The sequence below is a fragment of the Bufo gargarizans genome, chromosome 1, assembly GCF_014858855.1.
Source record: "Bufo gargarizans isolate SCDJY-AF-19 chromosome 1, ASM1485885v1, whole genome shotgun sequence".
Taxonomy (NCBI): domain Eukaryota; kingdom Metazoa; phylum Chordata; class Amphibia; order Anura; family Bufonidae; genus Bufo; species Bufo gargarizans.
The window spans coordinates 40,722,439-40,749,443 of record NC_058080.1 but is presented as its reverse complement, the minus strand read 5'-3'; the positions used below and the strand labels follow the sequence as shown (position 1 = coordinate 40,749,443).

General features: G+C 46.0%; 1 protein-coding gene across 5 annotated transcripts in view; it reads right to left on the bottom strand.

The window, feature by feature from the left end:
- The window catches only part of ST3GAL5 (ST3 beta-galactoside alpha-2,3-sialyltransferase 5), a 155,119-nt gene that overhangs the window by 57,756 nt on the left and 70,358 nt on the right, over window positions 1-27,005 (bottom strand). The window contains exon 1 of one of the 5 annotated variants that reach the window (XM_044295060.1): window positions 25,415-25,552. The exons of the other annotated variants lie outside the window; for them this stretch is intronic. The gene's annotated coding sequence lies outside the window, so the exon portion shown is untranslated. Of the gene's footprint in view, window positions 1-25,414; window positions 25,553-27,005 lie in introns of those variants that run through there. 5 annotated transcript variants of the gene reach the window in all.

Below are 27,005 nucleotides of genomic sequence, written 5' to 3'. Positions count from 1 at the left end.
ACAATTAAGGGGGTCTCATTTTGTGTTGGTGGCACTTAAGGGATCATCTTGCTGTGAGGGGAGCACTTAGCTTCATCACACTGCATGGGCTACATTAGGGGGACAACAAACTGAGGAGTCACTAAGGGGCATCATACTCTGTGGGGGCCACTAAAGAAGCATGATACTATTTTAGGCGCATCATTACTGTCTAGAAGTCACTAAAGGGCATCATTAATGTTAGGTGGCACTAAGGGGCATTAGTACTGCTAGGTGGCACTAAGGGGTATTAGTACTGCTAGGTGGCACTAAGGGGACAATATTATTGCTTATTGTGTTGGGATACTAAGGGGGCATCTTTACTGTGTGTGGGGCACTAAGGGGATTAAGCTGGTTTAGAGGTATAAAAGACTTGGCACAGCACGCTCACATCACTGATGTTGTCCTTCATTACATTTTTTTGCTGCTCAGACCTTCACCCAATGGAAGAAAACAAACAAACAATCTTATCTGCAGTGAGCACATGTATCTGCTCCTGTAATGGCAGGAAATGGAAGTGTATTTCTTTGTTTCCAAACTCTATGTTAACCAAAAGTGAAAGCATTGATCATTTTATTCTTGTAGATAAGAGGCAGTATTATATTAGTTATATTCTTGTACATAGGAGGCGTATTAGACTCACCTAAAGAATTATTAGGAACACCATACTAATACGGTGTTGGACCCCCTTTTGCCTTCAGAACTGCCTTAATTCTACGTGGCATTGATTCAACAAGGTGCTGATAGCATTCTTTAGAAATGTTGGCCCATATTGATAGGATAGCATCTTGCAGTTGATGGAGATTTGAGGGATGCACATCCAGGGCACGGAGCTCCCGTTCCACCACATCCCAAAGATGCTCTATTGGGTTGAGATCTGGTGACTGTGGGGGCCATTTTAGTACAGTGAACTCAATTTGAAATGATTCGAGCTTTGTGACATGGTGCATTATCCTGCTGGAAGTAGCCATCAGAGGATGGGTACATGGTGGTCATGAAGGAATGGACATGGTCAGAAACAATGCTCAGGTAGCCCGTGGCATTTAAACGATGGCCAAATGGCACTAAGGGGCCTAAAGTGTGCCCAGAAAACATCCCCCACACCATTACACCACCAGCCTGCACAGTGGTAACAAGGCATGATGAATACATGTTCTCATTCTGTTTACGCCAAATTCGGACTCTACCATTTGAATGTCTCAACAGAAATCGAGACTCATCAGACGAGGCAACATTTTTCCAGTCTTCAACAGTCAACAATTTTGGTGAGCTCGTGCAAATTGTAGCCTCTTTTTCCTATTTGTAGTGGAGATGAGTGGTACCCGGTGGGGTCTTCTGCTGTTGTAGCCCATCCGCCTCAAGGTTGTGCGTGTTGTGGCTTCACAAATGCTTTGCTGCATACCTCGGTTGCAACGAGTGGTTATTTCAGTCAACGTTGCTCTTCTATCAGCTTGAATCAGTCGGCCCATTCTCCTCTGACCTCTAGCATCAACAAGGCATTTTCTCCCACAGGACTGCCGCATACTGGATGTTTTTCCCTTTTCACACCATTCTTTGTAAACCCTAGAAATGGTTGTGCGTGAAAATCACAGTAACTGAGCAGATTGTGAAATACTCAGACCGGCCCGTCTGGCACCAACAACCATGCCACGCTCAAAATTGCGTAAATCGCCTTTCTTTCCCATTCTGACATTCAGTTTGGCGTTCAGGAGATTGTCTTGACCAGGACCACAACCCTACATGCATTGAAGCAACTGCCATGTGATTGGTTGACTAGATAATCGCATTAATGAGAAATAGAACAGGTGTTCCTAATAATTCTTTAGGTGAGTGTATATTAGTTATACTCTTGTACATAGGAGGCAGTATTATAGTAGTTATATTCTTGTACATAGGAGGCAGTATTATAGTAGTTATAGTCCTGTACATAGGAGCAGTATTATAGTAGTTATATTCTTGTACATAGGAGCAGTATTATAGTAGTTATATTCTTGTACATAGGAGGCAGTATTACAGTAGTTATATTCTTGTATATAGGAGCAGTATTATAGTAGTTATATTCTTGTATATAGGAGCAGTATTATAGTAGTTATATTCTTGTATATAGGAGCAGTATTATAGTAGTAGGGAAAGCAAAAAAACATCTGTCCCTGGGCTAGATGATGATGTGGTATCGAAGGACAGGGTGGGCAAAGAACTGTCCCTGATATTGCCCTACAGGGGGGTGCTATTCTGGCCCTGATAGCCTAACCACAGACCACCCGCCCTGATAAGAGCGACCCCGTCCGGAACCTTACCCTATATAAAAATGGCCCTAGTAAGCCCCTAGCCCCCGGACTTCCAGGTGATCAATATATAGATCTATGTGTTTTTGACTTATTATAAAAGTATATTATAAGTATATCGCACCCCTCGATAGCACACCTATACTAGTCCTTTTGTGGCCTTATTAGCTAGCGTTTGGTGTCCCTAACAGCCTGTCCCTGCTCCACACAGCAACCTCTCCCTACACTGGCAAAACACTGAATGTAAAATGGCGGCCAGATCAGGTTTATTTATAAGGTAGGGGGTATGTCCATGTGCTGAAATGTCTCAATTGGCTGTCCTGTACCACCTGATGGATGTGTCATGGGTCAAAGTTCTTCATAATGTAAAAGAATATGGCGGGCGCGAATTTCTCCATATGTTCGCATGTTTGGCGAATCGCGAACACACAAAGTTCGCCGCGAAACGACCGCCGGGCGAACCGCAAGGCCATCTCTATTGAGCAGTTGCCCGCTTTTTTTCCTAAAAACCAGTTCCAATTCATCTAGTGTTTGTAATTTGGCATTTCAGCACATTTCAGTGCATCAGTATACCTGTTTCAGTTAACACATTGCATTACTTTAAATAAAAGCACGCTGTTTCAGCAAACGCATTGAACTGCAATAATTGCATTAGTATGCCCACATTAGCTAATATAATGTGTTGTTTCAGACACCGTGCAGTTTCAGAAAAAGCATTTTACTACAATAACTGCATTAGTTTATCTATGTTATGGAACATATTGCATTACTTCACTATACTGTACAGTTTCAGCAAACACATTGTACTGCATTAGTGTACTAGCTTCCTTCAATGCATTATATTACCACTGTAAATTGTCAATACCAGTGTGCAGTGTGTTTCTAGAAGGAGAGAGATGTTTAATTGCACCACTGTATGTAAATTACAGAAAAAAACACTTGCTAAACTTTAATAATCGGCATACCAAACCCATGATTTTACATTTAAAGGCCTCATAATAAAACGTCTGGTAAATAGAAGAATGGAAAACAAAAGACCCAGGTCTAATCTTCCAAGAGTCAGAATGTGGCTATCAGCAGTAGCAGCACCAGCTGTCTGGCAACCAGGTCCTATTCACACCTCCACATTTGTATCAGTCTGGTTCCCACACTAGGCACTTATCCGCATCCTCCACATCCTCCTCAATAGACATACTCCCAACGGGGAGTATGGGAAGGGCGTTGATCCCACTCCCTTCCCTCCTATCCAGACACTGCTGTCAGTGCAGGGACACATACCCAACTTCGTACATCCAGCAGGACCTTCATTGCAAACTGCTAGAAATTCATTTGTAACATTTCAGTAATATAAATTAGCATTTATTGCCACTACTACAGGCCACGTGTATGGACTACTCTCCTTCCACCTCAGAGCGCCCCATGCGCATGGATGACGTGCCATGCGATCACGTCATCCATGCGCGTGGGGCACCCTGACGTCACTCTGGAGCGCCCCGGGAGCCGCACGGACGGTAAGTATGCTGCTCCCCCGCTCCCCCGCTACAGTTTACCATGGCTGCCAGGACTTTAGCGTGCCGGCAGCCATGGTAACCATTGAGAAAAAGCTAAACGTCGCATTCAGCAATGCGCCGAAACGACGTTTAGCTTAAGGCCGGATCCGGATCAATGCCTTTCAATGGGCATTAATTCCGGATCCGGCCTTGCGGCAAGTGTTCAGGATTTTTGGCCGGAGCAAAAAGCGCAGCAGAATGCATGGGGATAATCCTGATCAGGATTCTTCCGGCATAGAGCCCCGACGATGGAACTCTATGCCGGAACAGAACAACGCAAGTGTGAAAGAGCCCTAATACAAACACTGGTATACAAACCAATATGTATCATGTTCAATAAGAGAATATACACACAGAATGAGATTTGATGCAATAATTAACACAGTAGGAGGGCAAAGGTAAATATCCTAAATGAGAGAAACTGCACGCACACAAGAGTAGGGCTTAATAAATAATCGGGGAGAGACTCTCCCATAGTTAGCAAGACCAAGACCCAGACCTGTAGAAACAACCTGACTTTCTAATATAAGCAAAACGCTGATCAATACATATTGGAAGCGTATTCGATCGTACTTAGTAACCCAACAATAAAACTGTGGTGAACACAAAGAATGGGGGGAGGGGGGGTTTGATTGACAGAATCATATGGGCATCTAAAAACTCTGTACCAGCAAGCTTACTGACAGACACCAAGAGGCTTGATATATAGGAGGAGGCTAGGCTACCAGATTATGAGACAATGGCAGATTATAAGTATAACTAAAAGCTCTTTAGAATTGGTTTTAACAGCGATCTTTAGTGATCTAAGGTGGTCATGAGCCCAAGATATCCAACTCATTGCGTTGGTAAGGAAACACAATGTCCCTCCCAGCTGTCCAGGGATGCCATATTTTTGCATATTTGTGATGGGACCGTAATTCCCAATGAGATAATTCTTCTAGTCTTGCTAATGCTTCAACTTTTCCTCTCCACTGAGAGATTGATGGAGTCTTGGTTGATTTCCAATTAGAGGCAATTAATATCCTAGCCGCTGCCATCCAAACTTTCAGGAGGAATAATTTCAGATTTGTTAAAGGGTTGGGAATCAGAGTCAATAAGGCTATTCCCGGACAGCTAGGGAGCATATCCCCCCCCTTAATGCAAGGATTTCTCTTATAATCTTGAAGACCAAGTCCCAAAAGACTTTAATTTTGGGGCATGACCACCATATGTGTACAAAGGATCCTTTTTCTGAAAGACATCTCCAGCATCTGTTCGAAGAATCTTCATGCATTAGGCTCAGTCTTACTGGAGTTAGGTACCACCTAGTGAGGACTTTGTAGGCGTTCTCTTGTATGGTTACACATCTGGATATACTCTTGGGCGTACTTAAGATGATCTGAATTTCTTTATCTGAGAATTTTACTTCTAAATCTTTCTTCCATTCCCTTATGAAGTAGGGTGGGGAAGATATTTCCAATGACATTAGGTTTTTTGACACGGTGGAGATAATCTTAGCTGGATACAGTGATTGTGAAACAAGTTTTTCGAACCATGTTAGTGGGAGGGTGGATTGACCTTTTATTAGAATGGGGTTAATGACAGATTTCAGGCATGAGAATTGCAACTGATTGAAGTTTTTTAACTTAAATTTAGCTGCTACGGAGGAGAGATCCAGAAATATACCTTCCTTGTCCAGTAGTTCGTGGGGTGGAAGATTTGAATTACGCAATTGGGCGGGAAGGATAAGAGAACTGTCATTGTTAAGGTTAAGGCAGTCACTTATAGTTAAAAGTGGAGAGAGGTACGACAGGCAAGTTCCTCTTATGTCTGGATTTTTCCAGATAGACAATGTAGCTGACGCTAGTAAAGCTCTTGGAATTGGTTGTATTGTCTTATCTGGTTCTGATAATAATAAGGGTCTGATGGGGCAACCTACCAGTTTTTCTTCTAAAGGGATCCAGATTTTATGTGTTGGTTTCCTCAGTAAGTCAATGATTCTTTTGTTTTAATAGAAAAAAAAATTAAAACTTTGGAAAAAATTATTTTTTCTTTGCATCACCATATTCTTACCCACATAACTTTTTTAGTTTTATGTGTACAGAGCTGTGCGAGGGCTCATGTTTTGCAGGGTGATCTGTACTTTTCATTGATACCATTTTAGGGTGTGTATGACTTTGATCACTTTTTTTTTAAAAAAATTGTGGGAGATGAAGCAATCAAAAAAGGGCGAATTAGCCATTTTGACTTATTTCTGTTTCGGATACATATTCTTGTCTTAATAGTAAGGGCGTATTTGCACTCAGCGATATCCATGATGTTTGTTTAATTGTTTATGCACTTTTATTTTAAACTTTGGGGAAAGGCAGGGGATTAAAATTTTTATATTTAATTTTTTTTCAATATTTTTTAAAACTTTTAGCTTTTTCTACACTTTTTTTTTTTATAGTTCCCCTTTGGAGCAATGGACTGTATTAGAATTACACTGCCACAGGCAGGCTCTCCATAATGCGAGCAGGCGACATTTTAAAGTCCCGTCCACAGATGTATATGTACACGTGTCTGATAGGTGCAGGTGCTACCTCTGTGACCAGCACCTATCCTTAGAAGGGAGCCCGCAAAGTGATGGAAAGTACACCACGCACGCATGGCCGTACGCCATTCTATAGGAGTGCCGAAAATAGCCAAGTGGCGCGCTCGGCTATTTTTGGAAGCCCTATAGAAGCAAATGAAGTGGTGGCCCCACTTGTGCCATGCGCTTCTCTTTCATTTCAACAGGACTTAAGAAATTAATGATGGGCGGCCGCGCATACTTTGCAGGCTCCATTCTAAGGACAAGTGCAGGTCCCAGAGGTGGGACCTACAGCTATAAGACATTGGGGGGCATATGCTAGCAATAAGCCACAATGTCCAAGATGGGGGAACCCCTATAAAGAGCGTCTGTCATCAGGATCAACCCAATTAAATCAGGGATAATGTCTGGTAGGGTTGATCCTGATGAGTAAAATAATACCTTATTTACGTGTCTCTGTTGTGCACTTTTTAGGGGCAGTTGAGATGCCTAGCCCTGTCCGTCAATGGGACGGAGCATTGGCAGGGGGAGATGGCAGAAGAGCTTGGGCCCACCTATCAGTGCTCCCATTTACATATCGTGACGAAAGTGGCACATAAGGTATCATTTTACTTATCAGTAACATCATACCTGGTTTAATAGGGTTGATCCTGATGACAGACGCTCTTTAAAATCCTGAAATCCCTCGCATGACTGGACTGGAGGAGAGCATGAGAGCGTCAGACCTGCGACGCTAGGCTCCGCCCCCCGCGGCACGCTGGCCGCCCGGATCGCATGTTTGCTGTCCGCGGATCCCGCCATGTGAGACGCCGGTCCTGTAATGTGAGATGCTTGGGGAATCTCCTGTTGTTGCCCTTGCCTTGCTTCCTACCCTGCCGGCGCCCGTATCCGCTGATCCGCTTGATACTCTGGCCATTGACGCTATCTTCCTGCCACCGGAGTGGTGAGTTGTTGGATTGCCGAGACTGAAGGAGGCTGCTGGGGGTGGAGTGGTGGTAAGGCGTGCAGACGCTATGAGGGACCGGTGCAGTCGGCGGTGAGCAGGAGGTAACTGTAGATCTTGGCAGAAAGAGGCTTCAGTAACTCTTTTTTATGGGACTTGTTGAGAAGTTACTTTCATTGTTGTTTGGCAATTCGTCATGCCGGCTGATATAACTGCCCCCCTTTCCTCAGTTTGATAAACATTGCTGGAGACCCTTAAATGAGGGTGAAGACCATTAAACGAGGGTGAAGAAAGACGCGGATGGGGGAGAAGTGTATGCTCGGGAATGTGAAATCAAATGTGAAATTAGAAGCGTATGCTCTGGAAAGTGTCGGCTGAAGCTGGTGTGGTCTTCTTAATACTGTTGGAATAAAGTAATGAAGTGAAAGAGGGGAGAGGGAAGGGAAGGAAAGAAAGAGAAGAGAAGAAGAAGAAGAAGAAAGGGAAGGGGAAAAAAAAAAAGCGGGGGTCCTGGGAGGAGGAAATATCTAGCTGGTGGTCCATGATATTATATGGTAGTCGTTACAGTCCTTGACTCCCCCAGCTTGATTGTGTTTAATTTCATGAAGAACCCCCCCTTATGAACTTTCAACCCTTCTAACATTTAACCCTTCTAATACTTCCATCCCTAACCCCCTTCTGGATTAAATCTGGATTAACGGACTATCATCTCTACCTACAGTGCTATTTTACTCTATCTCATGCTGAAGATTTAACAGACAAGTGGATACTAAGTCGCTGTGTTTTTTTTTTTAACATCAGAGGTGACTTTGAGTGTCTTCATGGAAAACAAGGACAACATCTATAACTTTGGACGGTTTTGTTTTATCCCCATCCCCCCCTTACTGTTGTGTTTTTTTTTTCCTTCTCTCTCCTTTTCTTTCTTCGTTTTCTTCTTTTTGTGTTATTAACAAATTGTCAATACTTTGTTAATTTCCTTTTTGGTTCCCTGTGACTTGTGGTCGGCGGGTTGACGGGAGGCAAGAAGGGGAGGGAGATAAGGGGAGCTCAAAATGCCACCTAAGAAAGGCCCTACGGGGGGTAGTAATAGGAGATCAGCTACGGGATTGGAGACTGGGCCAAAACAGCAGGGTTTAAATAAATTTTTAGCTCCAAACTCGCCAGGTTTTGGGTCCCCACAGAAGGAGAGAACGACAGAACCAGGGTCTCATGGTCTGGTGCAGGACAGTGGGACCGTGGGGGGAAGGGGGGAGAGGGGAACAGTAGTAGCATTTACAGAAACTGATGCAAAGATGATGAAAGACATACTTTGCACTGTCTCGAGGATGGAGAATGTAATGGGGAATATAGTGACCCAGATCGGGGCAGTGCAAATGGATGTTAGTGTAATACGGGATGAGATGGAGAAAATAAGGCAGCGCCTACATGAGATGGAGGAAAAGGTTCCCGTTCTGGAACATTCGGTACAGAAATTGGAGAAAGAGGTGGTCCTGTTAAAGGAAATGAATACTAGGATGGAACAAAAAATAATAAGTCAAGAAGATAGATCAAGGAGATCTAATATAAGATGCGTAGGGATCCCAGAGCGCGCAGAAGGTGATAACTGTACCGAATATATGGAGAGATGGATAAGGGATAATTGTACGGAAGGTGTTCTTTCTCCACTGTTTGCCATTGAAAGAGCACATAGGGTCCCTACAAGAAAGAAGGTTCCAGGAGAATCTCCTAGACAGATACTGGTTAAATGTCTATTAGGTAGGGACCGCGATATAATATTATCTGATGCAAGGACTTCCGAAAAATACCAGATACAGGGTGTAAAGATAAGGTTATTTCCAGACTATTCTGCACACACTAATGCCCATAGGAAAGAGTATATTGCCGTTAAGAAAAGATTAAGGGAAGCAGGGTTAAAGTATAGTTTACTTTTCCCGGCAAAATTAAGGGTGGAATATAAAGGTAGGACCATTTTTTTTCAGACCCCGGAGGAGGTTAGCGATTGGGCGGACGGGGAGGGCCTATGAGGCCGGGGGTTGCGGAGGGGGAAGGAGCTAGTATGCTAAGGTATGGAGTCGCCTCGACTGCTGGTTAGCAAGGAGGGGGGCTACCTAGGATGGGAGGGTGTGTGTGGGATAAGGGAGAGAGAGACGTGTTTTTGTTTTTTTTATTCCCCCCTCTGCTAGATGGTTAGGATTGTCTCGCTGAATACGAGAGGTCTACGGGAGAGAGTAAAGAGATATGCTATCCTTGAGTTGATGAAGAGGTTCCTGCCAGCCATCATTTGCTTACAGGAGACACATTTGGATAAGAAATCTTTAAGATGGTTGCAGAAGAGATGGATAGGGGAAAGTTACCATTCCGTATATACCACTTATTCAAGAGGGGTCTCAATTTTGATTCATAATAAAATTAAATTTGAGTGTCTGGCATGTGAGGCCGATGACTATGGTAGGTACCTCTTTCTATATTGCAATATAGAAGGGGTTAAAACGGTAATTGCAAATATCTATATCCCTCCACCATATAAGCCAGATGTTTTGTACCAATTGTATGGATTCATGCTGGATAGACAGGAATCCATAACGATTGCGATAGGAGATTATAACGCAGTAATGGATCCACTCAGGGATAGAACGTCTAGCAGAGGGGGAAGAACACAAAAAGTAGATTTTTATAAACTAGCCCATGAATTTAACTGGATCGACGTTTGGCGCCTCCAGAACCCGGATGAAATCATGTATTCCTGTTATTCCAAAACACCCCAAACTTGGTCTAGAATAGATATGGCCCTGGGAAATAAAAACCTGATGTCCTATAATAGGATTAAAATAAAGTACTTCCCCATGGCCCTATCAGACCACAATGCGGTGGTAATGGAACTAGATTTGAATAAAAAGAAGGCTTTACCACCGTTTAAGTTTAACCCCCATTGGTTACCAATGATTCCAGATAAAGAAAGTATAATGGAAGAATTAAAAAAAATTTTTAGGGAGAATAATTATTCCGCGAGTAGGTTAATTGTTTGGGATACTGCTAAAGCATATCTAAGAGGATTGCTTTGTAAAAAAGTGAACTACTGGAAAAAAAACTACTAGGGAAAGGGGGGTTGTATTGGAAAAAAAAGTTCAAGAATTAGGAATGACATGTATAAGATACCCCACTGATCATAATAAGAAAATATGGGAGGAAGAACAGGAAAAGTTAAAGGTATATCAAATGGAGAGAAGTAGGAAAGAATTACTTTTTCAAGGGATTCGGTTGGCCACAGAGGGAGAAAAAGTTGGTAAAATCTTGGCAAATATAGCAAGAAATCAAAGAGAGAAATTCTGGATTGGGGCGATTAAAGATAAAATGGGTGAGATAATTAATACACCAGAAGGAGTTAAAGAGGTGTTCCTGAAATATTTCCAGGAGGTATATAAGTCCAAGGTACAATATTCAAAACAAGAATTAGATTTGTATTTAGATCAGATTCCTCTTAGGGAGATATCCCAGGCCCAAAAAGTATTTTTAGAAAAAGAAATATCAATTGCAGAAATAAATAAGGTTTTGGGGCAGGTAAAATCTGAAAAAGCACCAGGATGTGATGGGCTTCCTTTTGAAATATATAAAACCTTCTCCCAGGTGTTAGTACCTGAATTAAAAACAACATTGGACGAGGCTAAAAAAATTGTGGATCTACCAGACTCTATGAAAGAGGCAATTATTACACTAATTCCAAAAAAGGGCAAAGAACAACTAGACCCTGGATCATATAGGCCAATATCACTTCTAAACACCGATGTTAAAATTTTGGCAAAAGTTTTGGCCGATAGGCTATCAAAGGTGGTTAGAGGTGTAATAAATCCAGATCAAACAGGCTTTATACTTGGTAGAACGATATATTCAAACATAAGAAGGTTGTTTTTAAATATTGAAGCCAATAGAACAGAAGCGGGGGAGAAAGCTGTACTATCATTGGATGCCCAAAAGGCATTTGATTGTATTGAATGGGAATATTTATGGGCAGTATTAAAAAGGGTTGGCATAGGGGAAGGATTTATAAGATGGATACAGTTAATATATCATAATCCTCGGGCTAGAGTGATGGTGGACGGGAGCTTGTCCCTGCCCTATATCGGGGCACTAGGCAGGGATGCCCTCTCTCTCCACTATTATTCGCTATTGCGATTGAACCTATGGCATGTATAATAAAAAATGACAGGGAGATTAAAGGTTTTCACTATGAGGGTGGGGAAGAAAAATTGTTAATGTACGCGGATGACATTTTGTTATTTATGCATAATAGTGGGGATCAGTTTGATAGAGTTATAGACATAATAGATAAGTTTGGTTGTTTTTCTGGATTAAATATTAATTGGGGGAAATCATATTTGTTGATGTTGGGAGATGCACAACCACAGGGGCTTTTAAAGGTGCAGGTGCTGGGAAAACAAGAAAACTTTAAATACTTAGGGATACAAATCTCTGGAAATATAGAAGAATATGAAAAATTAAATGTACTCCCCCTATTAAAAGAACTTAGGGCCAAAATACATGTCTGGCGTAGATTACCAATTTCAATACAGGGTCGTGTAAATTTAATAAAAATGGTTTTCCTCCCTAAAATATTATTTGTGGTCAAGGCTCCGGGGGGAGTGTGGAACGAAGGAGGAGAAACTGGACGTGGTAGGACCTAACTGGCTAGTGGTGTGCCTTTAGCCATGTAACGCGGGTAGCCAAAAAAGGGGGCAAAACATGGATTTAGGCAGTTTATTGTTTGAGAATTTCACAAGACCAAACTGGAAAAAGCTTTGGCAATCTCAACCCGTGGATGTGGGATGTAACGGGAAAAACATGAAGATTGCCATCGTCCCATCTTTCGTATGACGTGAGCGGGAACGCCATGTTTGGAAGCTGCGGATGCGGCCCCTATTCGGAAAGAGTGTCCGGAGATGGAGGCAGTGTGGAACCCCAGACCCGAAACTATGGAACGAATGTGCCTGATGAACTGCGCGGAAAGGCAGCGAAAGCACGGGGAAAGGCAGTAAGGGGCTGTCGGGAGTTCTCTCGTGGAGAGTAGCTGATTGAACAGTGACACTGGGCACCAAGGATTGGACGAATTGAAGTACTCGATCTGTACCGGTGGACCGACTTGGGAGGTTTTGGAGGAAAGTAGAGAGAAGGTGAAATGGTCTGAACTACGACGGAGCTGACTGATTGCCGGCCCTGGATTCTGGGCTGAGGTGCAGCAGAATTCCCCAGGCCTGAGGAACCCGTAGAAGCTGAGGTAGAGGGCAGCTTTGAGGATCAAACTTCGGAAAGGGCCAAAGGGACTGCCATCTAGGGCGGCAGAAATTTTTTGGAATAAATCCCCTGTAACTGGTTGTCTGGTGGGAGTGGAAGGAGAAGAGAGCTTCTGAATGCCTCTCAAGACCGCCTTGACCGCCTGGGAGGAAAAGAAAGAGGTATGACTGGGATGACTGATCATGTGGTGGTGCTGGATGCCCGCTAGGTAAAGTCTGATGGTGTTGTGGGACAATCGGAGCTCCTTGTGGCAGTACGCCAGGAAGGCCAGGACGAAAGAGACTCTGTCCCTGTCCCCCCTGGGATGAAGGTGTGCAAACCGCCTGAAGGTGTTCTACCCCGTTAGATAGTTGCGGGCAGAATTGACCGAGAGTGACCTGCGGATGAGACCGTGGGCTGCGGAAATGTACTCCTCTAGTCCATGATCAGGGCTTCGAACCCTGGAGGGTTGATCCCGACTCTCTGTGCTCCCGGCATGACCTGAAAAACAAATTAAAGTTTAAACGGGACAGAGCATCGGCTGCAGTATTTTTCTTGCCCTCTATGTGCTTGCAGATGACACGGAAATTATTCTGGAGAGACAGCCAGGTGAGCTTACGGACCAGACGCATGACCTTTGGTGAGCTGGACCTACCCCTGGCGAGGATGTTGACGACTGCCTGGTTGTCAGTCATGAAGCACACTGGCCTGTTACTCCATGACTGCCCCCAGACCAGGGCGGCTGCGACTATGGGGTAGACCTCGAGCAAGGGAGAGGACCTGGCAGCCTCCTGGTCTGAAGAGACCTGCGCGGGCCAAGGACCCGCAAACCATTGGTCCCCGCAGATGGCCCCGAAACCGAGGGAAGCAGCAGCATCGGAGAAAACCAAGGGGGAGGCATCGTCCCACTGAGGAACGAAAAGGGAGATGCCATTCCAACTGGACAAAAATAGGGACCACATGGCCAGATCTGCCAACGCATCGCGTCCGAGGTGGATGAGGGCATGCTGATCAGAGGCTGTTGGGAGGAGTCTGAGTAGGCCGGCGGTGAATGATCTGCCCTGAGGCATGATCCTGGCGGCAAAGTTGAAGGACCCCAATAGAGACTGGAGTTCCAACTTTGACACCGTGCGGGTACCCACGAGCCTGGCCACTGAGTCCTTTAGCCTGCTTATTTGTCCAGGGGAAGGCTGGCCTCCATTCTGACTGTGTCCAGGGTGATGCCCAGAAAGGTGATTACCCTGGAGGGGCCTTCAACCTTTGCTGAGGCCACTGGAACGTTCAGGCGACTGAACAGGCTGAGGAGGCTGTCCAGCCTATCCGGGGCATGCTCGGGCTGCTCGATGAGCAAGAAGTCGTCCAGATAATGGATGACCCTCGGACAGTGGACGTGATTGACCAGGACCCAGTGAAGTGCTTGGGCGAACTGGTCAAAGAGCCAAGGACTGCTCTTTGACCCGAACGTCAAGCGGGTGGCAAAATAATATTTTGCCCTCCATTTGATGCCGTAGAACTTCCACAGGTGAGGCAGGATAGGCAGCAACTTGAAGGCATCGGAAATGTCCGCTTTTGACAACCAAGCTCCTGCCCCGACCTGTAAGATGAGTTCCACGGCCTCGTCCAGTGAAGAGTACTGCATGGAGAATTCGTCCGACGGGACCAGGGAATTTAGGCTGGGGGTGCTAGATGCATGAGGAGCGGACAGGTCATAGATCAATCTCTTTTTATTGGAGGATTTTTTGGTCACCAAACCTATGGGGCTGACTCGGTACACAGGGAAAGGGGATTCGGCAAATGGACCGATCATGAAGCCCTTCTGTAACTCCAACAGTTCGTCCACCGCCCCGGGATCCGCAAGAGAAGAGAGAAGGTTAGGGCACTCATGAGTGGTCTGCGGAAGGGTGACTAGCCCTGTTTGAGAAACGGGACAAAACTGGGGTCATGATGTTGTTGGAGGAGGGAGAGTAACAGGTCAATGTTGACCCCGCCTAGTCAGGGGCGTTTGGCCGTGCGTTGGGAACAAGAGGACTGAGGATGGGCCCTAAAACAGATGGAGCAGATGTGCAAGGCTTTGCACTTATCGAAACTGCAGAAACCCAGGTTAAAGTTATTACAAATCTGATTCTTCCCTAGAAAGGTGATGGGACGACCTAGTTTGTCCGTAGCGGGGTTGGGTTTCTGCGCTCCGGAGCTAAACATTGGCCTGGCAGGGGGTGGGTTAGGGACATGGGGGCACCAATCAGAAGAATGGAGAACTGACTGGCAACCGGCACAGGCTGGGGATTTTAGCCCGGCGAAATGGCTGCAAAAAATCTCCATGTCCAAAACCGCCCAGTTGGTGACATGCTGGTGCTGGAGGAACGCTGCTGCCGCTTTGGCGGAGAAGGACCGATGGTACTCATAAAAAGCGGAACCGCCATATTTGTATCCTAGCTCGGTGACTTTGTACATATATGTGTCCAGTTCCTCCCTGCGGTGGGGATGAATGGAACACACGATGTCCCGGTACAGGCTGAAGGTCAGCATAAATTCAGGGATGGTCAGCTTCTTATTGAGGCGGACGTCTTTGGACCTCAGTACCACTGACACATCACCGCAGGCGATTGTCCGGTTTTCGACTGTGTCATGGGTGGAGATCAGGATGGCGGCCAAATTGATGTCCTTTCCTGCCAGGATATCCCTCCTGATGTTCTCTGGTATGAAGAATGCGGGGGCGATGTCGGGAGAAGCAAGGCTTGTACCTGGGATGTTAGCGTGGGAAGTTGAAGGAACAGCTTCGGGCTCTGCGGGAGGAGGAGGCGTGGCAATCGTGTTCTCGACGGCCTGGAGCCTGGAGTCGATGTGCGATATTGAAGACGCTAGGCTGTTGATGGTTGCGTGGAGTTGGGTCGAGGAGAGCTGAATGGTTGACATGGAGACCAGGTCTTCGGAGGCTCCGGGTGGTTCGGGAGCCCTGGGTGACTGGGGAAAGAGCAGGCGATATAATTCTGCCTTTCGTGCTGATGCCGAGTGGCGGATCCCTTTCTTTTTGAGCTCGGCGACCAGCCTGGGGATGGTCCAATGTCTGTAGGACGCGCGGCTGGCTGCCTCGGAGACCGCTGACTCTGGGATGGACATTGAGTCCTCAATGTCCGATACGTGAGACATGATATTGAGGAGAGGGCACGCCGTTTGAGTCGGACCCTGGAGCCAAGCAGAATTTGGGGGGAAAAAGGGAAACCTGGGAACGAGCAAAAGCCCGGGAAGGTCCACGGAGAGGGTGAGACTTTGCACCCCGCAACCTGGGATTTGTAAGTGAGGCAGAGCTTTAACAGGTAACTGTGTGGAGAGGTACACCAACAACATTTCTGAAAACGGAACTTACGAGGATGACGATCAGGAAGAAACGAGACCTGAATGAGGGAAGAAAGAAATGACAACCTGAGCGGGTCAGTAATTAAACGAGAGTGATGGACTGTGCCGAATGATCGGACTGAAGACCCCAGGGTGCGCCGGGAGATGGTTACTGGAGAAGAAGAAGACTGTGCCATGGCCGAGTGGCCCCTACGAAGCAGTGATGGCAAGATGAAAACGAGAATGGAGGTAGGTGATGGAAAAAACATGAAAAAACAAAAAGGCCTGAGCGTGTGAGGAAACGAAAGGAAGCATGAGCTGCTTGACAGGTAACTTGGAAAGAGTTGGGTCCTGTGAAACAAGACCGAAGGCCGAGATGCCTCTGGTGACGAGGCCTCAACTGGATGCCAAAGTGGAATCCTACCAGAGTGGCGGCCAGCGAGGCGACATGACCCGCGCACGACAGCAACGGAGAGCCAAACGGGACCCGAGTGTGAGAGGTGAAGAGCCTGACCTGACCGTGATAGGTACACATGAAGCGGAAAGAAGGCGTGACAGGACAGTGAGAGGTGAGTTTGAACGTGAGTGAAACAAAGACAGGTGAAGGACCTTGATGGGGACGGCTATGAAACTGAGTGATTGTGGGAGTGTCAGGCAACTGGCCCTGAAAATCCGTGCGTGATGGGAAGGAGACAAAAACAGGGCCTGACAAGCAAGGCGGACATGAAAAACCTGAACGTACCAGGTGACAGGACACGAAGAGTGACAGAATACGAAAAGAACCTGAACGTATCAGGTGACAGGACACGAAGCGAAATTGAACGTAACAGGAGACAGGACACGAAGCGAACCTGAACGTATCAGGTGGCAGGACGTGAGGAGTAGCAGGACATGAAGAGAACCTAAATTCAAGGTGACCGGACAAGAGGAGAACCTGAACGTATCAGGTGACAGGACACGAAAACGAACCTGAACGTATCAGGCGACAAAATACGAAGAGAACCTGACGTATCAGGTGACAGGACACGAAGCGAACCTGAACGTATCAGGTGACCAGACACGAAACTAACCTGAACGTATCAGGTGACCAGACACGAAGCGAAAACCTGAACGTATCAGATGACAGGACGTGGAGAGTAACAGAACATGAAGAGAACCTGAAACTCAGGTGACCGGACACGAAACAAACCTGAAGTATCAGGTGACAAGACAAGAAAACGAACCTGAACGTATCAGGTGACAGGACGTGGAGAGTAACAGGACATGACGAGAACTTAAACTCATGTGACGGGACACGAAAAAGAACCTGAACGTATCAGGTGACAAGACACGGATAGGAATTTTTTTTTTTTTGCGCGCAGTGCTTCAAGGACTGAAGCGGGGATGAGGTGAGGCTGGCGCCGGCTGTCCGGACCTGTGGGCGAGTGATGGAGTGAAGCGGGCGTGGTGGGCGAGTGGCGGTATGGCTGTATGGCTGAGCTCCTCAAGACTCAGGTGGACCAGGACCCAGGAGCGGAGCCCAGCTGCATACCCCCGCAAAGGCCGGGGAGAGTCACTCCGGGGGATGCATCCGGGCTCCCAGCAAGGCGATCCCGGGCGTCAGACGCCCAGCCAGTCCCCCAGGAAGGGAACGGCGAGGCAGGGGTTAATGCGGCGGAAACAGCGTGCCTCCTGACAATATCTCAGAGACGCCTGGCAGTTTCTAAATATTTGCATTGGTTAGCACGTGAGGTATCGGTGCAGAGCCGTGATCTGTAAGAAGGAGGCACCAGTGCTATGAGCGTGATCCCATGCAGAATGGATCCCTCACCTTGGGCAATTTGGGACTCAGATGCGTCTCTGCTTCCCGCACCCACGAACAAAAACAGACACCCAGTCAAAGATGCATCACGTCTTGTTTGGTGAGTGAAACTTTCTTACTAGCACACTATTTGACTTCCCACGGCCGTATGAACTGCCCTGACACGTATCTCAGAGACCGGACCCCCATGCCCCAACGAGAAGAGCGATGAGGAGACCGGTCCCGAGAAAACGGCGCAGGAGCGGGGAACTGATGGGCGGGAGAGAAGGCGGGGCGTCCCGGCCGGGGGTGGGATTCGAGGCAGCGGGGCGGTCATGCGCAAATGCGGGCGATTAGTGAGCGGCGAAAGTAGTCAAGCCCGGGGGAAGGCGTGGAGCGCGCGGCTGCGCAAGACACCCGACCTGCAAGAGAACGAAGGCACCGTGCCTACTTACCGACGCCGCAGAGGAGATCGACGGAGCAGGGGGACGCAGTCGCCGCTACACGCTGGAGCTGGGAGCCGGAACCGGAAGTCGCACAGGTAGACGTCATTCGAATTGTTTTTTTTACTATATAATTACACAATATGGTCATATAAAAAGTAGTTTAGATGGTTTGGTGGGTAGGCAGGTAGTAAATAGATTGGGGTGGAAAGAAGAATGGAACTTTTTAGAGGTGCTGGAATCAGGTACACTGGGGAGAAATAGTATCGGAAATAGAGTTTTAAACTTACTGGAATACATATGGGTGGAAATAAAAAAAATATTAGAGATTAAAGGGTTTTTGCAATATACACCTATCTGGAAAAATATTAAACCTTAAGGAACTGCAAGGGATTAAGACGTATATAGACTGGGAAAAAAATGGGATGAAATACTTAAACCAGATATTTGAACAGGGTAAATTGAAAGACTTTAATACAATGGTTAGAGAGTTTGGTATACCGCAAAAGGACATATATAAATATTTTCAGCTTAGGAATGCATTGAGGTCAGTTATGCAAGAGGACAAATATAAGATGGAAAGATCTGAGTTATTGCACAAATTTACCAACGTGGGTGAAAGAGGAGGAATAACGGCAAAAGGATACAAGATATTGATGGAGGGAAAAAAGAAACGGGTTACAATATTAGCTAGGAAAAAATGGGAGAATGAACTTCAATTCTTTACGGAAGAAAAATGGAACGATGCATTAAAGAATTATTCTCGAGTCTCAAACAGGGGTTCACATAAGACCTCACAATTCTTTGTAGTTCACAGGTTGCATCGATCCCCATGGATATTGAAAAGAATGGGTGTTAGAGCTTCGGATGATTGTATAAAATGTGGGGGAGAGAATGCCGATTTAATACATTGTTTTTGGAGATGCCCAAGACTGTTCAGATATTGGACAGAAATAACAGATACTATATACCGAATTTTGAAGGTTCAAATATCAGAAGATCCCATGACTTGTATTTTGGGGGCAACCGAACACCTGAGCCTAAATAGAGATATATGAATGGTCTTGAGTAAAGTGCTATTTCAAGCTAGACTCCTAATACTTAAGAAATGGGTAGGGGCAGACCCTCCAACAGCTCGGCAGTGGAGAAAAGCAGTTGACGACTTGATTAAAGAAGAACGGGTGATGGAGGGCCATAGTAGAAAAGAAAAAACTGTTGATGAAATATGAAAGAAGTGGTTACTTTAGTGCTGGATAGATTGAGGATTTTTTTATTTATTTTTTATTTTTGTTGTTGTTGTATTACACGTCCCCCTCTCCCTCCCCATAAGGGTGGTAGGAGGGTGGGTAAACGGGGAGTAAAAATATTTGTTTATGTACAGAAAAAGATTAGAATGTTGTTTTTCTGATGAATTAAAAATGTAACTTATCTATTGATGATGAAATTTGAGATGATGGAAATAAAGAGATACTTAAAATAAAAAATCCTGAAATCCCTAAAAAGGGGCACTTCCCTCAGACTATTGTTGATATTAATGACATAGCCTGAGGATAGGTCATCAAAATTTAATTCACGAGAAACCCCTATAAATGATAAACTTCCGGTTGCCTGCAGTCATCACTAGAGGGAGACAGGATGTCCTTTCCTGCCAGGATATCCCTCCTGATGTTCTCTGGTATGAAGAATGCGGGGGCGATGTCGGGAGAAGCAAGGCTTGTACCTGGGATGTTAGCGTGGGAAGTTGAAGGAACAGCTTCGGGCTCTGCGGGAGGAGGAGGCGTGGCAATCGTGTTCTCGACGGCCTGGAGCCTGGAGTCGATGTGCGATATTGAAGACGCTAGGCTGTTGATGGTTGCGTGGAGTTGGGTCGAGGAGAGCTGAATGGTTGACATGGAGACCAGGTCTTCGGAGGCTCCGGGTGGTTCGGGAGCCCTGGGTGACTGGGGAAAGAGCAGGCGATATAATTCTGCCTTTCGTGCTGATGCCGAGTGGCGGATCCCTTTCTTTTTGAGCTCGGCGACCAGCCTGGGGATGGTCCAATGTCTGTAGGACGCGCGGCTGGCTGCCTCGGAGACCGCTGACTCTGGGATGGACATTGAGTCCTCAATGTCCGATACGTGAGACATGATATTGAGGAGAGGGCACGCCGTTTGAGTCGGACCCTGGAGCCAAGCAGAATTTGGGGGGAAAAAGGGAAACCTGGGAACGAGCAAAAGCCCGGGAAGGTCCACGGAGAGGGTGAGACTTTGCACCCCGCAACCTGGGATTTGTAAGTGAGGCAGAGCTTTAACAGGTAACTGTGTGGAGAGGTACACCAACAACATTTCTGAAAACGGAACTTACGAGGATGACGATCAGGAAGAAACGAGACCTGAATGAGGGAAGAAAGAAATGACAACCTGAGCGGGTCAGTAATTAAACGAGAGTGATGGACTGTGCCGAATGATCGGACTGAAGACCCCAGGGTGCGCCGGGAGATGGTTACTGGAGAAGAAGAAGACTGTGCCATGGCCGAGTGGCCCCTACGAAGCAGTGATGGCAAGATGAAAACGAGAATGGAGGTAGGTGATGGAAAAAACATGAAAAAACAAAAAGGCCTGAGCGTGTGAGGAAACGAAAGGAAGCATGAGCTGCTTGACAGGTAACTTGGAAAGAGTTGGGTCCTGTGAAACAAGACCGAAGGCCGAGATGCCTCTGGTGACGAGGCCTCAACTGGATGCCAAAGTGGAATCCTACCAGAGTGGCGGCCAGCGAGGCGACATGACCCGCGCACGACAGCAACGGAGAGCCAAACGGGACCCGAGTGTGAGAGGTGAAGAGCCTGACCTGACCGTGATAGGTACACATGAAGCGGAAAGAAGGCGTGACAGGACAGTGAGAGGTGAGTTTGAACGTGAGTGAAACAAAGACAGGTGAAGGACCTTGATGGGGACGGCTATGAAACTGAGTGATTGTGGGAGTGTCAGGCAACTGGCCCTGAAAATCCGTGCGTGATGGGAAGGAGACAAAAACAGGGCCTGACAAGCAAGGCGGACATGAAAAACCTGAACGTACCAGGTGACAGGACACGAAGAGTGACAGAATACGAAAAGAACCTGAACGTATCAGGTGACAGGACACGAAGCGAAATTGAACGTAACAGGAGACAGGACACGAAGCGAACCTGAACGTATCAGGTGGCAGGACGTGAGGAGTAGCAGGACATGAAGAGAACCTAAATTCAAGGTGACCGGACAAGAGGAGAACCTGAACGTATCAGGTGACAGGACACGAAAACGAACCTGAACGTATCAGGCGACAAAATACGAAGAGAACCTGACGTATCAGGTGACAGGACACGAAGCGAACCTGAACGTATCAGGTGACCAGACACGAAACTAACCTGAACGTATCAGGTGACCAGACACGAAGCGAAAACCTGAACGTATCAGATGACAGGACGTGGAGAGTAACAGAACATGAAGAGAACCTGAAACTCAGGTGACCGGACACGAAACAAACCTGAAGTATCAGGTGACAAGACAAGAAAACGAACCTGAACGTATCAGGTGACAGGACGTGGAGAGTAACAGGACATGACGAGAACTTAAACTCATGTGACGGGACACGAAAAAGAACCTGAACGTATCAGGTGACAAGACACGGATAGGAATTTTTTTTTTTTTGCGCGCAGTGCTTCAAGGACTGAAGCGGGGATGAGGTGAGGCTGGCGCCGGCTGTCCGGACCTGTGGGCGAGTGATGGAGTGAAGCGGGCGTGGTGGGCGAGTGGCGGTATGGCTGTATGGCTGAGCTCCTCAAGACTCAGGTGGACCAGGACCCAGGAGCGGAGCCCAGCTGCATACCCCCGCAAAGGCCGGGGAGAGTCACTCCGGGGGATGCATCCGGGCTCCCAGCAAGGCGATCCCGGGCGTCAGACGCCCAGCCAGTCCCCCAGGAAGGGAACGGCGAGGCAGGGGTTAATGCGGCGGAAACAGCGTGCCTCCTGACAATATCTCAGAGACGCCTGGCAGTTTCTAAATATTTGCATTGGTTAGCACGTGAGGTATCGGTGCAGAGCCGTGATCTGTAAGAAGGAGGCACCAGTGCTATGAGCGTGATCCCATGCAGAATGGATCCCTCACCTTGGGCAATTTGGGACTCAGATGCGTCTCTGCTTCCCGCACCCACGAACAAAAACAGACACCCAGTCAAAGATGCATCACGTCTTGTTTGGTGAGTGAAACTTTCTTACTAGCACACTATTTGACTTCCCACGGCCGTATGAACTGCCCTGACACGTATCTCAGAGACCGGACCCCCATGCCCCAACGAGAAGAGCGATGAGGAGACCGGTCCCGAGAAAACGGCGCAGGAGCGGGGAACTGATGGGCGGGAGAGAAGGCGGGGCGTCCCGGCCGGGGGTGGGATTCGAGGCAGCGGGGCGGTCATGCGCAAATGCGGGCGATTAGTGAGCGGCGAAAGTAGTCAAGCCCGGGGGAAGGCGTGGAGCGCGCGGCTGCGCAAGACACCCGACCTGCAAGAGAACGAAGGCACCGTGCCTACTTACCGACGCCGCAGAGGAGATCGACGGAGCAGGGGGACGCAGTCGCCGCTACACGCTGGAGCTGGGAGCCGGAACCGGAAGTCGCACAGGTAGACGTCATTCGAATTGTTTTTTTTACTATATAATTACACAATATGGTCATATAAAAAGTAGTTTAGATGGTTTGGTGGGTAGGCAGGTAGTAAATAGATTGGGGTGGAAAGAAGAATGGAACTTTTTAGAGGTGCTGGAATCAGGTACACTGGGGAGAAATAGTATCGGAAATAGAGTTTTAAACTTACTGGAATACATATGGGTGGAAATAAAAAAAATATTAGAGATTAAAGGGTTTTTGCAATATACACCTATCTGGAAAAATATTAAACCTTAAGGAACTGCAAGGGATTAAGACGTATATAGACTGGGAAAAAAATGGGATGAAATACTTAAACCAGATATTTGAACAGGGTAAATTGAAAGACTTTAATACAATGGTTAGAGAGTTTGGTATACCGCAAAAGGACATATATAAATATTTTCAGCTTAGGAATGCATTGAGGTCAGTTATGCAAGAGGACAAATATAAGATGGAAAGATCTGAGTTATTGCACAAATTTACCAACGTGGGTGAAAGAGGAGGAATAACGGCAAAAGGATACAAGATATTGATGGAGGGAAAAAAGAAACGGGTTACAATATTAGCTAGGAAAAAATGGGAGAATGAACTTCAATTCTTTACGGAAGAAAAATGGAACGATGCATTAAAGAATTATTCTCGAGTCTCAAACAGGGGTTCACATAAGACCTCACAATTCTTTGTAGTTCACAGGTTGCATCGATCCCCATGGATATTGAAAAGAATGGGTGTTAGAGCTTCGGATGATTGTATAAAATGTGGGGGAGAGAATGCCGATTTAATACATTGTTTTTGGAGATGCCCAAGACTGTTCAGATATTGGACAGAAATAACAGATACTATATACCGAATTTTGAAGGTTCAAATATCAGAAGATCCCATGACTTGTATTTTGGGGGCAACCGAACACCTGAGCCTAAATAGAGATATATGAATGGTCTTGAGTAAAGTGCTATTTCAAGCTAGACTCCTAATACTTAAGAAATGGGTAGGGGCAGACCCTCCAACAGCTCGGCAGTGGAGAAAAGCAGTTGACGACTTGATTAAAGAAGAACGGGTGATGGAGGGCCATAGTAGAAAAGAAAAAACTGTTGATGAAATATGAAAGAAGTGGTTACTTTAGTGCTGGATAGATTGAGGATTTTTTTATTTATTTTTTATTTTTGTTGTTGTTGTATTACACGTCCCCCTCTCCCTCCCCATAAGGGTGGTAGGAGGGTGGGTAAACGGGGAGTAAAAATATTTGTTTATGTACAGAAAAAGATTAGAATGTTGTTTTTCTGATGAATTAAAAATGTAACTTATCTATTGATGATGAAATTTGAGATGATGGAAATAAAGAGATACTTAAAATAAAAAATCCTGAAATCCCTAAAAAGGGGCACTTCCCTCAGACTATTGTTGATATTAATGACATAGCCTGAGGATAGGTCATCAAAATTTAATTCACGAGAAACCCCTATAAATGATAAACTTCCGGTTGCCTGCAGTCATCACTAGAGGGAGTTGGGGAGCTCCTCTGTAAGGAAGGTTATAGATGACTAGACCCGAGGATTTCAGTGACAATGGCTCGTCATACAGAACAATGGAGCTCTGTGGCTGTCACCCAATGAATTGTTGTCATGCATCAGTCTAGCCATAGTTTAGCAAATGTTTCTGATTTTGACATCATGATTTCAGAAAACAACTTAGTTGGGAAATTACAGTCTTCAACAGAGTTCCTCTTTAACAACAGCAGAAAGACAGGGCTGTTTTTTTTTATGTCCATAGAGTCATGGGATCTCCTATCCCTGGTCATGAAAAGTTTGTATGAATGAACATGTTCTTGGAGATCTTCACAGCCCAAGTCTTATGGAAGTACATTTGGCTTGGAGATCATCCAAAAAAGTGGAGACCCCTGTGGGCAAAGGTGTTTGGAAAACCTCTGGGGCTCCTTCATCCTCATGATTTATGAAGGTTGTATTTCCCAGGTGCCCTTTATATATTGTATAATATAGTACACTGCTGATGGCCTATCCTAGGACAGGCCATCAATATGCGACTGCAGACATAAATAAATATAGGTAAGCCCCCCCCCCCTTCCCCTGTTCTCCAAAAATGAAAGAAGAGATCAGCACTCATATGTGCTAGAAAAATGACTACAACGGCACTGCTAGAACTTCTCCATTGTGCGAGCCTTGTAACCATCAAACCCCGTCTGAGCTGCCTGACAGAAGCTTTATGATTGAGGACGAGAAGAGAAATCAAAAGCCCTGAGCATTAGGAGTATAGGCTATTATAAACCAGACGTATCAGAGCTGAGGCTAACCGCCAAAGTATTTCATGAATACCACAAGCATTTCTCCCTATCCTAGATGATTTTTGAAGACATCTCAACTAAGGCTGGCCACATACTTAAGACAGCAGTGGATCAATATTCCTCCTGTTCAACAATGCTGAGCGTTCACATATTCTTATTAGGGAGAGGAGAATAAGCCATTGCCATACATGTAAGCAGGGTGTTCAATAAGTTATCTACCTGAATATGAAAACAAAAATGTTCTGAGATGCAATCCCACTTAACTTCAACACACAAATTCCACTTCACCTCCAGTGATCAGATGCCCTCAGAATAGAAGGAGACTGCTCGCTGCTGCAGGAACCCTTTTACTGCATTATCATCAGGAAACAGTTGTCCACACAGAAGTTCCTTCAGGTTATGAAAGAGATAGTAATCACTGGGAGCCAGGTCTGGATTGTAGGGTGGATGGTTAACCTCCATGAAGCTGCATTCCCCAATAGCAGCTTTTGAGTTGCGAGACTTGTCCCGTTTCACAAAAATGTGCCAGCTCACAACTTCCCGTTGCATTTTTCTTTGATTGCCTCACTTAATGCCGTCATTGTTGAAGAACAGGTGTCTCCAGTAGTCATTGTCTTGTGACATAAATTCTAGTAATACAACGCCTTCTGTATCCCAAAAAAAATGTTGCTATGATCTTTCCAGCTGATTGGAGAATGATACTGGAAACTGTGCCAACTGAAATGCCTAATTCGTGAGCCATAACACTGATTTTGACCTGACTATCTTCTAAGTCATGGCCTCCACTTTTATGGTACATTTTCTTCTGAAGATGCTTCAACAGGTCCCCCTGAACAAGGGTCAACTTCAATTGATTCCCTGCCCCATTTAAACTGCTTAGCTCAAAACTTTACTTAGTAGTAAAAGTGCATTATCACCATATATTGCAATCATCCCTTCATGGAGTTCTTTAGGCTTCTTTTCTTCCTTTGTAAGGAATTTAATCAGAACGAAGCTCCAAATCCCTCTCTTTCTTTCTCGACCTGCACTGTACTGCACTTGACATTCTGTCACTTCCAGTGCTTTCATAAGACTTTTAAAGTCCCGTCCACAGATGTATATGTACACGTGTCTGATAGGTGCAGGTGCTACCTCTGTGACCAGCACCTATCCTTAGAAGGGAGCCCGCAAAGTGATGGAAAGTACACCACGCATGCATGGCCGTACGCCATTCTATAGGAGTGCCGAAAATAGCCAAGTGGCGCGCTCGGCTATTTTTGGAAGCCCTATAGAAGCAAATGAAGTGGTGGCCCCACTTGTGCCATGCGCTTCTCTTTCATTTCAACAGGACTTAAGAAATTAATAATAATTGGCGGCCGCGCATACTTTGCAGGCTCCATTCTAAGGACAAGTGCAGGTCCCAGAGGTGGGACCCACAGCTATAAGACATTGGGGGGCATATGCTAGCAATAAGCCACAATGTCCAAGATGGGGGAACCCCTATAAAGAGCGTCTGTCATCAGGATCAACCCAATTAAATCAGGGATAATGTCTGGTAGGGTTGATCCTGATGAGTAAAATAATACCTTATTTACGTGTCTCTGTTGTGCACTTTTTAGGGGCAGTTGAGATGCCTAGCCCTGTCCGTCAATGGGACGGAGCATTGGCAGGGGGAGATGGCAGAAGAGCTTGGGCCCACCTATCAGTGCTCCCATTTACATATCGTGACGAAAGTGGCACATAAGGTATCATTTTACTTATCAGTAACATCATACCTGGTTTAATAGGGTTGATCCTGATGACAGACGCTCTTTAAAATCCTGAAATCCCTAAAAAGGGCCACTTCCCTCAGACTATTGTTGATATTAATGACATAGCCTGAGGATAGGTCATCAAAATT